Genomic DNA, 14,825 nt, shown 5'->3' on the forward strand with positions numbered 1-14,825 from the left:
GAAAGTGCGTTCTGGAAAAGAGTTAAACCTGTTGCTATGCAATGTAGTAGCCATTTGATTTGGGCACGGTACTTGACACAGCGTGAAACTAGGGTGGGCGTGCCCACCGCCAGTAAAGCTATAGACCACTGGGTACCTGGTGCGTCTTGGAAAGTCTGGTGACCCGAGGTTAGGTGCGTCTTCTCTTGAATCTAGGGGGACGCGTTCTAGCTTAATTGCACGCGCGTGCACGTTTTACGATCCGTACCGGTGTGTTCACGTCACAATTTATTGGTACCACGGCATGGTAATGCGTTCTACGAGCATGACACCACTGGTTTCCGCCAGTCATGAACTTATTGGCTACAAAAGCAAAAAAAAAAAGACACAATATATTTCATAAGAAAGGAAAAAAAAGTTAAGATTTTAATATTCAATAGTGGCTGTCACAAGATCCCGATGGGGACTAGATAAATAAAACTGGCTGGATGGCAGGTGCAGAATGTAAAAATATAAAATGGAGGTCTGCAGGCACACATAATTATGCACTTACAGTACCGGTATTTCAACATATAGGCTAAAACCAAGACCCACAAGTCAGGTTTGGAGATCAATCGGAAACACAGGCGCAGAAAGGGTACCCATTAACCCATTAACCCATTCTGAACGGGAACCCCTTTTGGTGTCAGCATCATGTTATGCTTTAGCTATTGAAAAATAGCAGATCTACAAGCTCATAGCGCGCCACCGAGTGGCGCGCTACGAGCTTGTAGGTCTGCTATTTTTTGAAAAATCGAAGAACGACTGACATTTTTAGAATCTGATCTCAGGTCAGAACGGGTTAATCAGACCAGTGTGTGTCCAGTGGAAACCTCGTATTAATCTGATCTCAGGTCAGAATGGGTTAAGACTGAGGCTTAATGTCTTCTAAACCAGTAGTTCTCAAACTGTTTTGTTTGAAAACCACAATTTCACCCAAGTAGTTATCGGCCATCACTGATCTGCCGATCGGTAGGCTATACTTTCACTGTCATTAAAAGCGTTAATATTGTAACCGCGAGGTAGCGCAGATTTCTTTATTGAACATCCGCACTCTGCCTCAATCTGAGCCTCAATTCCAGAAAAAAACGCGCCCAAAGATTGCGGCCATTACAGCAGTCTATGAAGCGGCCATCTTGCTACGACGCTGCTATACGTTAAATATAAAAGAGGCTCTCCGTTCATGGCAGTGAGCGGTTGGATTTGAAAAGACGAAGATCTCCGCTCATCGCAAGCAATGTGTTAACAGTGTCGAACGTAGAGACCCAATTCATTTAGGCCCTTATTAATGTAAGGACCTAATGTAGATATCACCTCCTCTGAGAGGGCAATTTGACCCGTTCAATGCCCACATACAGGTACTACATGTGTGGACTTTGTCTCACAGCCCACCGTTTGGAAAGCACTTGTGTGGCGAGGGCCTTGAGGATCTGCCTCGCTGGTATCCAATTAAACTACGGTGTTTGAGCAAGGCCACGGAGAAGACCAAACATTTGCATCACTTCAAATGAAAATGAGCTCAGCCAGAAGTGATTCAATCGTGGAAGTGATGCGAAACCAACAAAAAAAAAAGCTTTACTCAAACAACATCAAGACGTTAACGCATCAAACCAGGGTTTCCATTTGACATGTTGACCCTTTATTTGAATCTGCCTCTTGCCATATACATCAAGCCTTTCGTGTTCGAGGTACTGTATATTCATAGCCTTTGTTTTCTGTGAAGCGCTTTCTGATGAGCATGGCTTCTTAAAAGTGCTTCCTAAAAAAAAACGTGACCCGACTTTGCTGTGAAATATGGATTCAAAAGGAATGTGATGCTTGTGAGCCGTGCCAAACGACGACTCCCCACAGACACCCTGTTTGATTCTAAGCAGATGACGATCAACAGAGACGACACTCAGGTGGTGCATCGGTGAAGTGCCTTCCCGCCACTACAGAGGCTGGGGGGGGCTTCGAACCCACCGCGGTGCATTCTGTTGTTTTTCAAGCGCCTATAGATATTAGTCACCAAACAATCTAAACAATAATTTTATACACATACTTTTACATTGGAATATGTATAGGGGCCACAAGAAAGCTCAGCTGGGCCGGATTTGGCCCACCAGTGGTCATTGGTCTGTATACGAACACAGTTGGCCCGTTGTTCAGGAGAAGGAATCTGGGGTGGGGGAGGGGAGGTTGATGTTTGTCACTGCATGCATGTAGTCCTACGGGCTAGACCAAAAGGGGTTCCTGCCCAAAATGGATTAAGTTAATGGCTGGATGGTAACTAGCCACAATTTGCAATTGACAGCCCATACATCCAAACAGAAAAGTCATATCTCTGATTGTATTAAACAACGTCAAACTCACCAACATTGCAGCTGTATGAAAAGCTTGAATTATCCTCTATCCTCTATAAGTGTTTGTTTCGTAAAAATCCAAAAGTGTTGGAGTTTGGAAGTACTTGCTGGATATCACTCAACGACTCTGCATACCACCTGTTTTGAATTTACACATAATGCAGGAGGCAGCAGGACGTTGCTTTACTGAAAGCGATCGTTTCCTAACTCCTAACACCTGATGAGGAACATATTGGGGATTATCGGTTGATAACACTGGAAGCGGGTGTCCTATAACCATGCCTGGCATGGTTGTCTGTCTCCTCCAATAAGTGAAAAAGAAAAAGGGAGATATTCTTCCACCACTGGATGTTACGGCTGTTTGACGAAGTCCAGACAGAGGCTAAATACATCTTCGACTTCTCTGCATTCCAGCAGCCAGTCCATATCTTCTCTCAGTGGAATACTTGTCACCAACAGTTACCTGACAACTCCATCTGTTCAACCCGAGTGGGTGAGAGTTCTTTGCACTCTCCGAAAGTGGTGAAAGAAGTAGCCTACTCTGATTTAGTTTTCTTCCTTGATTAAAAGTAGTAATATCGCAGTATATCAAATACTCTGGGTACTAGTAAAAGTCCCATATTCAAAGACAAAGTACAAAAGTACAGTACCGTACCAAAAGTAAAAGTAGTCATTATGCAGAAAGACCCATTTCACAAGTTAATTGTGTATTTTTAACACCCCAAACGCCCGGGGTAATTTAATCCATTAAATCATAGTGCCCAGCGATTTATAGCAGTTGAGCCAAAACACTCCCGAGGCGATCGACAACAACGGGAGGTATGATTAATTCTAACGCGACGGGACCGCGGTGGGCCGTCTAACACATCATCTGTTCTTAGAATTGGACGGGATGATTTACATCAAGAGTTATCAACGTTTTAAGATTTTCGATCTCGTCGGCTAAAATGGGGGGGGGGGAACATTTTCGATGACGTCCCACTGGAAAATAACATAGAGTGATGCGCAACAGACGCTCCCAGCCTGTGGAGCGATGCGATCGGTTTTGATATCAATAACCGCCGTCCTTTTGATCAATCTCCGTCTTGAGCGCTGGGCATAACTAATTGATAGGGCGCAGAACTCCGTCCTGTGCGCTCAGGGTGTTAAATAGCTGATCTACAGCTTATACTGTAGATGACGATTATGTACTGTACTTAGTTACTTTCCTTTGCACTCCGGCTTCCATATGACTCCTAAAAATGTCAGACTACTGGAGTGGTGTCACATCAGATGCACCCCACCACAACGATGTGTTGTTAGAAAGCTTTTAGATGACAACACAGGCAACATGTCACTCCTTGCTCTGCTGTTGGGAAACATTTGTGGAGTTTTTTTAGCTGACAAGGTGTCAGAAATGAAAGGTCTTTTTGATCGGTCAAATGGAAAAGCAATAGAGCTTGACTGACCGATAACACGCCAGTGCCGATCCTGATTTCAGACTAGACAACTGAAGAGAAATAATAATATTAAATTAAATAGTTACAGCCATTTGAAAAATGTAGCTTCTATTAGATTGTATTAATGTTTCTATTCATATAACTAGAACATATTGTTCCTGAAGAAACAATGTGGGGTCGCTGCAAGCCCAAAAACATGTAGTATAAATAGTACAAATGCAGCGAAGGTCCCAGCATCATCATCAATATTGGCGAGCAACTCTACAACTGACCTCAGACCTCAAACCCTTAGATCTCCATATAAGGAGCTGACCTGTTCTGACATTCCATATGTTGATCCTTCCTCCATCCATCCTTCCTCTTCAATGTCTCCCTTTTGACTGATACCTGCCCATTCAAACTCTAGACGGGCCCGCACCAAATTCATTTGTGCAGCCACGCGGCCCTACCTGGGCCCTCATCAAACCCTGTACACTCAAGACACGATCTAAGCCTCCATATATGGCCAGTACAGAATTCGTTCCATATGTTGATCTGACCCCCCCCATGCCTGCCAAAGCGGTAGCGTTCACCCAGCAGTGTGGCGGATGCGTGCACCTCAGGGCGTCTTAATGGTATAGGAGTGTGTAGACTTTGTTACGGTTGATCAGCTGTCTGCATTCTCCTAATTTTACTGGTGTACAAAAGTATTGGCATCACAATATACTTTAAGTACCTGTATTTTCCAAAGATTATCTACAAGTGCACTAACGCATAACGTTGTTTTCAAATACCGGTAGTCAAAGTATGACAGAGGGGGGTATAGTCATGTGGGAGGGTGGTGTGGGAGGTGCAAACGTTTTATGTATTACCAAAGTCAAAGTATTATTTTTCTTTTCTTTTTCTTTTTCTTTTAATTGCATATCTACAAGCTGTCACATTGTAGAACTGCTAATTAGATTATTTCAAAGTAATAACCTGCATGTCCACAGTAAAGTGGATTTTTTAACTGTGAATTGAGTTACTCTGTGAAAGTATGAAGGAATAGGGAGGGTCCAAAGTTTTATCACTTACGTTTTAAAAGTTTAATATCTAAAAAAAAAAGACAAAACATTTCAAATATTAGTAATAGGTGCCAAACAGTTGGTCTTAAGATACTAGAGTGTTGTCGCGACCCCACAATTGTATATCTGATATGTAACTTATAAACAAACAGATAAATGCAAATAAAAACAAATAATCATTGCATAGGTAACAAATTAACACAAACTGTATTAACGGTCAAACCAATTAAGCGGAACTAAACATTCTCCACTTCTCCACTGAACTCAATGGACGGACGCCGGCCACCGTTTGTCGCCCTATGAGAATGGTGTAGCCTAGTTGTTCTAATAGCTCTCTTTGAAATACGCTTTCACATGGTCTGGACATTCAGAAAATATGGCAGCAGTCAACCAAGGACAGACTTCTCAGTGTTTCTTTCAATTCTTTCTTTCAATTCAACACATGCCATACAGCCCAGCACGATATTCAGCCGCCTCAGCAGGTCTAGAGTCAATATCTCTCACGTAGCATCTAACATTCTTCATAGACTTGTTTGACCACCATGTGGTTGAAGACCCCTGCTATACAATATGATAAAAACGAACAACTAATTTGACACAATGAAGCTTGAATGCATGTAGGCTGTACAATATGATGAATAACATAAAGATACTAAGTATGACCATGAACACAATAATGAAAAGCATCGAGATTAAATACACCCAGTACAGTATATTAACAAATATAAAAAACATAATACCAGTATCGGTTCGCATTCAGAGCTCGAGTTTACATGCGCCACAATAGTGGTTCTCAAAGCGGGCCCAGGGACCCTTAAGGTTCATTGAGGGAGTTCTAAATGCACCTCTACAGGTCTGCAAAGTGGTCTGTAAGTTCCCTTGAGGGAGTTCTATAAAGTGGACCCTTACAGGTCTGTAAAGGGTGCCATTTGTACACTTATCAGAGTCACGGGCGTCCTTGAAATTAGAAATGTTGTAGAACCATTGCACTCAAATTAACGTGCACCGGCAATGATGTCATGTTGGCAACCATATACCATTTAGATTCAACTGCAGCTAAACATAGTGTGAATGAACTCGGCTATGAATGGCTTTCGTCGTGCAGTGATATAATTCAGAAACTGTCGTCGTCTAAAGAAACGTCTAAACACAAGGATCATCTCCACACCTGTGGTGATGAATACCAATGCAGTGTGTGTCTGTGTGTGTGTGTGTGTGTGTGTGTGTGTGTGTGTGTGTGTGTGTGTGTGTGTGTGTGTGTGTGTGTGTGTGTGTGTGTGTGTGTGTGTGTGTGTGTGTGCGCGCGCGTGCGTGTGCGTGTCAGTCACACGCACATGGCTCCCCTGAGACGAAGAGCAGAATTAATACAATTAATGAGAGAGAAACAGCACGCTATTCCAGCTAGGTGGCGAGTGCCACAATCTAACATTAACCCATTTTCCCCAAGACAAAACTCATTAAGAACTCGGATTATACCACATCTGAGATCTCGACAGGATTTACAGAGATAATTGGATTAGTTAGAGCAACACGATACAGCATTTACATCACGTTTCAAATTACAAGCTACAACTTTTACATTTCAACTTCTGAATATCACAGTCACTTGTACAGTCACTCCAGACATTCAGCAGGATAAATATAAGTGTATATTCAAAATGTATTGTTGTTGCTGTCAAGCAGAATCCTCATATCTACCATCACATTTCATATGTGTTTTTATATAATTTAACAACCTCAGGCCTACAGTGTTGGAAAATGTACTCAAATACTGTAATATATTACCTATTACTACTGTAGTTACTTTCTAAAAACAAGTCATATTACTTTACATATGTAACTAGTTACATATCCGCCCTTCCGCATCCGATAATTCACACGTACAGACAAGTGTGCATCGTTTTCGTATCCGCTCTAGAGTCTATAGATCTAGACCGGATCAGCAGTCTACCTGTAACTAAACACTAAACCCCACAGCCAAACAGCACCACCAAGGTCGTGAAAATAGTAACATAATTATTAGTAATATTATTACTCAAAATGTAAAGTAATTAGTTATTACTAATGTGACTCTATAGTCAAAGTGGAATGCACCAAAGGTGGATTCGAACCCTCACACCCCGTGGTGGTGGGCAGCTACTTTACCAGTGTGTGCCACCCACGCTCTGACTCTGCACGGCTTGTTTACTGTGAGTATAGGGCATAGCAGTGGCAGCCATTTTCTGGTTCCATTCCATTCATTTTCCCCATCGAGATTTCCAAAAAATATTGATATCAATTTACTGTAAGCCCAGAATCAAAGTTTTTATGGTCGTGATACACCAGGAGCTTGGATGGCTTTATTCTAGATTCTTAAAATGAGCGAACACGCATGAACCACGAACAACAGGCTGAACATGCTCTTGGTTTACCTAACTGATGTAGGGTTACTTCCCCTTTCCAACGGCACCCTGGGGGCTTAACCCCCCCCCCCTTTAGCCCCGTCGTTAATTCAGCCCTGAGTACCATTTCACAGAAAGCTGCACCTAATGATCTGCCCACCAAAAAGCATCTAGTTTTATAAAAGCTGGGCTTTTAAAGGTTGCGTATACCGTACAACTGAAAAACTGTACTTGCTATAAGACACCACTTCCAACTGGAAGAAGAGAGAGAGAGAGAGAGAGAGAGAGAGAGAGAGAGAGAGAGAGAGAGAGAGAGAGAGAGCGCCATGTAATCTTAAGGAAGCATGTTGCTCCGTGACTCAGAGCCATTCCGGAGAAAAGCCAAAGGGCTCCACGATGAAATATTAATCATGAGAAAGTGGGGGTAATTCAAGCCTGAGAGATATTTCCAGGTGAAGCCACCATGACACTGATTATGTGAGAGTCAAACGGTGGAGAGACTGCAGAGAGAATAGGGCTACCAGAGACAGACCCTCTCACACGGTTCCTTTGTTGGCTATTAAATATTAAAACAGACCCTAATTAGGATCTATTTCTGGTGGCTCTCTTCAAGAAGCAGACAGTTAAGGGCCCACAATAGTTAAACATGCCCACTAAGGAGTTCACTATAGACCCCATGCATGTCTGATTATTTTTAGGGTCCGAATCCTGATCCTGATTTTGGACATGCCAAGACCACAGATTATGTTTTACTCATATTTTGTCATATTTGAAAACTTTCAACTTATAAGCAGATTTATTTTATGCCCAGATGCCCACAATAGAAGAAAAAAAATCAGAACACATGCTGCATGCACAATTCACCATTTGTCAGCCTTCTGATTGGTCCCTGACTGACTAACCATCAGGCTCTTTCTGCCTTGTTCCGCCTTGTTTATGTTGAATTAGATAAAATATATTTTTTTGGAAAAAGAAAACAAACCATACTGCAACTGTGATGTCCCTTTTTACTGACACCAACTTTAAAATAAGAATTGAATGCACAGAATATCAATATGAAGCAACCGAAAAACACCTTATTTCAATGGTAGTGGATGGAGAGAAAGGATTTTTGTCCAACCCACGAAACCACAAAGGGTGAATTGCTGAATCTGATATAATGAAAATAATCTAATTGGTTGGGAAAAGTCCTCCAGTAATCTTCTCCGAAGTACATAGAACAAACTTAATCATTCCCATTGATGTACTGCACTGGCAAAAATTGGCATAACATACAGTAAGTCATTCCAGGATGTGCTTCATGCCGTTTCCTATGCCTATTGCCTATTCTCAAAGCATTCCTTTGCCTATACCATCCATCCCTCATCTGGAAACTGAAAGATTGATAAAGGGACACACTTTGATCCTTATTCCATTGAGAAGTCAACCAATGGCATGCTGCACATGTTAAGACTTCAAACAACTCATCTAACACTAATGTACTGTAACACAGGTTGTTATCTAGACTCAATGCTATAGCTGCCGCCTTATCACTGGCTGTCTGAAACCTACACCCCCCCCCCCCCAGACCGTTTGTACATCCTGGCAGGCATAGCCCCACCAGAGATACGGCGGAATGCAGCAAGCAGAAAAGAGAGGCAACAACAGTCCATCGACGAAAGACACCCTCTCTTCGGCCATGTGCCAGCCAAAAGCCGCCTTAAATCCAGGAAAAGTTTCCTGAATGGTGTCCCGCCGCTCGGAAACACTGAGCATAAATAGTGAGAGAGTCACTCAGTGGGAAGAAAGAACTGGCAACCTCCCAGCAATGTAGAGTTAAAGGCTATAGCGAGGCACGACCCCCTGGAGCAGACGTAACCTACGCAGTGTGGAAATGCTTAAATAGATTAAGATCTGGTGTTGGGGCGAGTAAAAGCCAAACTCTTGCAAAATGGGGATATTCAAACGACGAGGACATTGTGTGTGACTGTGGCACTGAGACCATGCAGCATCGGACTTGGCAGAGTTCAATGAGAAGGGAAAGCAATGTCTTCAGCTGTCGCTATAGTCTCTCAAGACAGACTGTTGCCTCGCGTCAAATTTCGAGGAACAACAGGGGTCGCTGTTTTCCCAAATATTTGATGATGGGATTCTCAGATTGAGCTGTGGCTGCAACCACGTCTAGCCAAGTGTTGACACGACAAGAAGAGAAGATCTAGACTCAGCCAACTGGCTTATAGTTATTAGGAAGAGATTCAAGTTGGGGTTATTATAGGTCAGGATGAGCTAGATGAGGCCAGATGAGTTATTGCTCAGTTATACTTAGTTGCACGCCGGTATGGTGGACCGATCTACAAGCTGACAACGTGACACGTTGTGAGCTTACATGAGCTCTGCTATTTTTCAACTAAATGTTTGGCTATTTTTCCATTCCTGATATCCTCATATATGTGTCATAGTGTCTAACATCTAAACACAGGGATCATCTCCACACCTGTGGCGATGAATACCAAAATGCACGTGTGTGTGTGTGTGTGTGTGTGTGTGTGTGTGCGTGTGTGTGTGCACGTGCGTGCGTGCGCACCCGCGTGTGTGTGTGTGTGCGGTGTGTGTGCGTGTGTGTGTGTGTGTGTGTGAACTCCCACATAGTTTCCCACAGCACAATCAGTGCAGGGCCAGGAGGGCCCGAGTGCAGCGAGGAGGATGTGGGGGTGAGCGTTCTTTAAATCGTGGTAATATGTTTAATCAATCACTCCCCGCCTCGCCCTCCCTCCCCTCCAGCACCTCCCTGTCTACTTTGGAGAGGGCCCTGGGAATCGATACCGCACATTAAGTAATATCCTTGGATTATTGACTTGTGCCTTGACTAACAACGGAGTGCGATCGCATCGGCTTTATGGCACTGCGAACACATGTCAGCGGGCGTCACGATCAATGGCGGGGGTTAGCGCTGATGGGGAGGGGTTGCTTAGTTTTATTGAAAAGAGCACAAGGGGAAGGGGAATGTACCGGTACTCATAGGTACACACACAGCCAGGTGAATGCAGTGACACCTGACACGTGTGTGCGCGTGTGCGTGTGCATGCATGCGTATGTGTACCCAAATGAAATGTATTCCGTACCACACATTACACACACTGCATTTATGTCAGGGCCAGTTTTATTTACTGGGAGAAACAATGGATTTAATGTTACGGTGTAGCTCTACAGTACATCTCTTGGGCCAAAGCACTATAGCCCTTCTTTCTTTGCTTTTCACTTGTAATTTCAGTGATCTATGGTTCCGTATATGTTTATGCATTCTGCTGTTACGCTAATTGTACAGGCACTCTGTGAAACAGGCTCAACTGAAGGCCTATGTATTTTTAGATGTCGGGTGGAAAGCTTGTACGTCCAACCATGTTGTTTGAAAACAATTTAAAGTGGTGAACATACGTAGCAGATCTACAAGTTCACAACACATCACGCTGCGACACGTTGTGAGCTTGTAGATCTATTTTCACTACTCTTTTGTGACGCTCTTGTGTGATGAAGTACAGTATAGGGCATTGATTTACAAAAAGAGATACAGTATGAGGTTTCAACTATTATGTTAAGAGTAGAATATAACAGTTAAGAGTAGAATATAACTGAATATAACTGCACACATCCAATAATGTCCAATATTGTTCATGTTATTCTGTCATCAAGCGTCCACTAACAGTAACAGGGAGGCCTATTTTATCATTCATTTCTGCCAAGATATTAATGAAACATGAAGATTATAAGATTATTGTATGGTTAAGTATAAGAGCCAAGTCCATGAAAGCCTCATCGTTTTGTATCATCCGACCAAACATTTAATTCCCTCAAGACGGCTTTAAAATGCTTAATGTGCAATTAATTTAATCCAATTAGCAGGTATCATTCCTTTATTTGTATAGTTAAAAATAGGTGCAATGCATTTTTTTTTAAATAAAACGTAATCTCTGCTCGTGAACACAAGCGCCTGATCGTAACATAAAAAGTAGGTACGCGGGTCATTATCGTCTTTTGTAAACAGGAAATTGGACGATTAAATGGGCCGTGAAATGAGGGTTCCATTTGACCACCAGGCATGCGAGTTGAGTGCTGTGAATCCTGGGTAGAATGTGTCTCATGGAGAGTAAGGCTATAATTCAGATGGATGGATTATGCCGTAATATAAGTACTCATCAGCCCTGCCAATTATGTCAGGGTACAGGATGTGACTCTATGTCGTTTATGATATCGAGTTGCATTCGATAATGTCTGCGTTTGGAGTTTCGCTTGCACTGACCTTCTGGAAGTGATGACGGTGTGTGGGTTTCCCATTTGTTATGGATATATAAAATAAAAATAAAATAACATAGGCCCTATTAACCCTAGAAAACTAAACATATTATTTGTTGCACAATCACTAAACACGGTTATATTTTACCCAATGTAGAATATTCCATAAAAAAATAATTTTCATTATCATTCAATATATTGATGTACAGCAATACATGGCAACTTGAGCTACTCTTTGTTAATATTTCATCATGACTTTACAAAAAAAAAAAGATGAAACATGGGCTATCATGGTGGGGAAAAATCGGTGAAAAATGTGCATATTATTATTTTTAAATATACCTAAAACAAGATAAATGGTCCAGTGAATAAAAAGTAAAAAAAAGTTAATTGTGGGTGTATGGGATTTTTCCTCTATCACACTATCACTAAACACGGGTGAAATTCACCCGGACACCTGCCTGTAGGAAAAACCAGGGATGTGGGCAGGGAAACAAACCTACCTGCTATGATGTCACTGAGCACCATGAAGGTATACTGAAAGACCCACCCACCTCAGACATCAGCAACATTGCAGAAATATAATCGTCGGGTGAAAATCACCTGTGTTTAGTGTTAAAAAACGCTTGTTGATTATTCAATGAATTAAATAAGTAATCTGTTCATCATTTACTGCACAGATACAAGCAAATGCTGCCTGCTGCTGCTGTCTGCATTGGAGCAAATGCCAACACATTCATTTTCGGCACGTGGATATTTTGGATTCGTTCCTCTATTCATCTCGCACATTGAGATGGAGAGGATATGATGGCATTTTCAATTTAGACTTTATACAGCTGTACTCTGTAATTAATCCGTACAAGATAACCATAACCAATCACATGATATAATGCAAGCGTCAATAAACCATATCATCATTTGCCACGATGCAGATTCCTTCTGCCTGCGCTTGATTAATATTGTTCCTTTGTAGGCCATAATTATGGCGCTGTATAGTCCGATGAAATAATTTCCGGCGTGTAGTCTTTATCAGTTCCCCTTCTGTCGGGTGGAAACCTCACGTCCAAAACAGTTACTTTCCAGGATTCAAATTCAAAAACAGCAGAAGTAGCAGATCGACCGTTAACCCATTCTGACCGGGAACCCATTCTGGTGTTAGCATCATGTTATGCTTTAGCTATTGAAAAATAGCAGATCTACAAGCTCATAGCGCGCCACCGAGTGGCGCGCTACGAGCTTGTAGGTCTGCTATTTTTGAAAAATCGAAGAACAACTGACATTTTTTTAGAATCTGATCTCAGGTCAGAATGGGTTCATCAGACCAGTGTGTGTCCAGTGGAAACCTCGTATGAATCTGATCTCAGGTCAGAATGGGTTAACGGGCCTGCAGATCTGCTTCTTTCGATGCTTTCGTGTGACTCTGTCGTGTCCGATATAGACATAATGGAGATGAGAGGTTTCTGACCGACAGTGACAAGTTGCTTTTTCACAGGAAGCTAGGTGTGACAAGAGGCTCCCAGACCTCAACCCTCCGAGGGAGAGCCATAGCTGGGGCAGCAGTAATCACAACCGCGGTGTAAGTACTGTATGTAGGACTGAACACGAACACATGCACGCTGTGCACAGGGGACCGAGCGAGAGGTGGACAAATTGGGACACGGCCGGCTCTTAGGGCTACATACTGTTTGCATTGTGACGTGGGGAAAAAAAAAGGAAACTGATTTAGGAAATTACTCGAACATAATGTTAAGTGTTCCATGACCCCTGTGGGCGATAAGTCACTTTTATTTATTTTATTTAGGCCTACAGTACTTGCACCCGCCCACCCCCAAACTAGAGAGAGCTTTGCTTAACCCATTTTAACCTGAGATCAGATTCTAAAAATGTCTTCTACATCCTGACAGTTTTCTGAAAAAGCTATGTTTCTAATGTCAGTCGTTCAATTTTTCAATAGCTAAAGCACAACATATAATGCTAACACCATGGGGTTCCCGCCCAGAATGGGTTAAGTGTCCCATAACCCCTGTGGGCGATAAGTCACATTTATATATTTTATTTAGAGTACTTGCACCCGCCCACCCCCAAACTAGAGAGAGCTTTGCCTAATAGAGAGTGATGGTGTCAGTGTTGATTTTGTTGACCAAAACTATGACAAGCAATTTTCTCAAAATAATAACGAACCCATGATGATTAAACGTATGACTACAGTATAAATATAGACAATTTAGTCTACAAATAATAACTAAACAAACATGTTAGGGAGAGACTAGTGGAGAAGTAATTTTATGCTTGTGTGTCGCAAGTAGATCTGCAGTTTTTCGGCTACATTTTTTATGCAGTCCTGTGATTTGGGGGCAAATGTTTTACCCTGGTTTAGTTTAGTGTAGGCCTACTCTCAATACAAAAATATATACCGGTATGTATGTGCCATTGTATATCTATTTGTTTATTTAAGTTTTTAGCAGCAGCTATGTTGAACCTTCCTCCCTTTTTTTTCTGAATTGTGAGTTCTCCATTGGATGTGTCACCGTTTCTTTTCAAATAAGCGGATTAGCGGATGCCTGAAAAAGGTCAGTAGACCAAAATCTTGCAAAATAAATACTTTGAGCTTCCCTTTATTTTTTTCATTATCCCTTCGTGACTCCAGCACCTCACTTAAAGGAGCATTCAGTGATTTGGTTGATTTGGAAAACCCCCCCATCCAAGATGTGCACATGCACGCACTACAGTGGGGGGACATACGACAGGCCAACAGCACACACACCAAGGCCCGCCCCCGCTCGATCATGATTGGCAAAAGGCCCCTCTCCATCCTGATTGGATGAAGGCTTGGCCACCTAGCCAAAAACTAAACGTAAGGTTTTTTGACCCCCAGGGTCCCCCAGGGTCCTAATATGGTCAGCACACTCTATAGTAGGGAAGATTAGCGGATTTGAAATGAAAACCAACCAATAATCACCAGTAGGTTACTTATCAGTCGAATGTAATCGAGGCAGCAGGCTTGAGCCGACTGGCTGTGATTATGAAGCGCGCAGATGTCCGATATGGCATTGGTCTCGTAACTGGCGTTGTCCGACTATTACTAACCCTAAATACTAACCCTAAATCTAATCCTATAACTCTAACCTGAGTCTTAACCGGCCACATAAATCCCGGAACCTCTTATCAGTCTTAACCGGCCACATAAGTCCCCTAACCTCTTATCAGTCTTAACCGGCCACACAAGTCAGTTTCACGGTGTTTTTGCTTCGGCGGCAGTAATTTAACGTCCGCGTTTCCTAATTGCAGCCAGTCGGCTCCAGGTGAGCCTGCTGGCTCCATTGCATTGGAGTG

Source organism: Protomyctophum bolini (genome assembly GCF_963924005.1).
Source record: "Protomyctophum bolini genome assembly, chromosome: 4".
In the NCBI taxonomy this organism is placed as follows: domain Eukaryota; kingdom Metazoa; phylum Chordata; class Actinopteri; order Myctophiformes; family Myctophidae; genus Protomyctophum; species Protomyctophum bolini.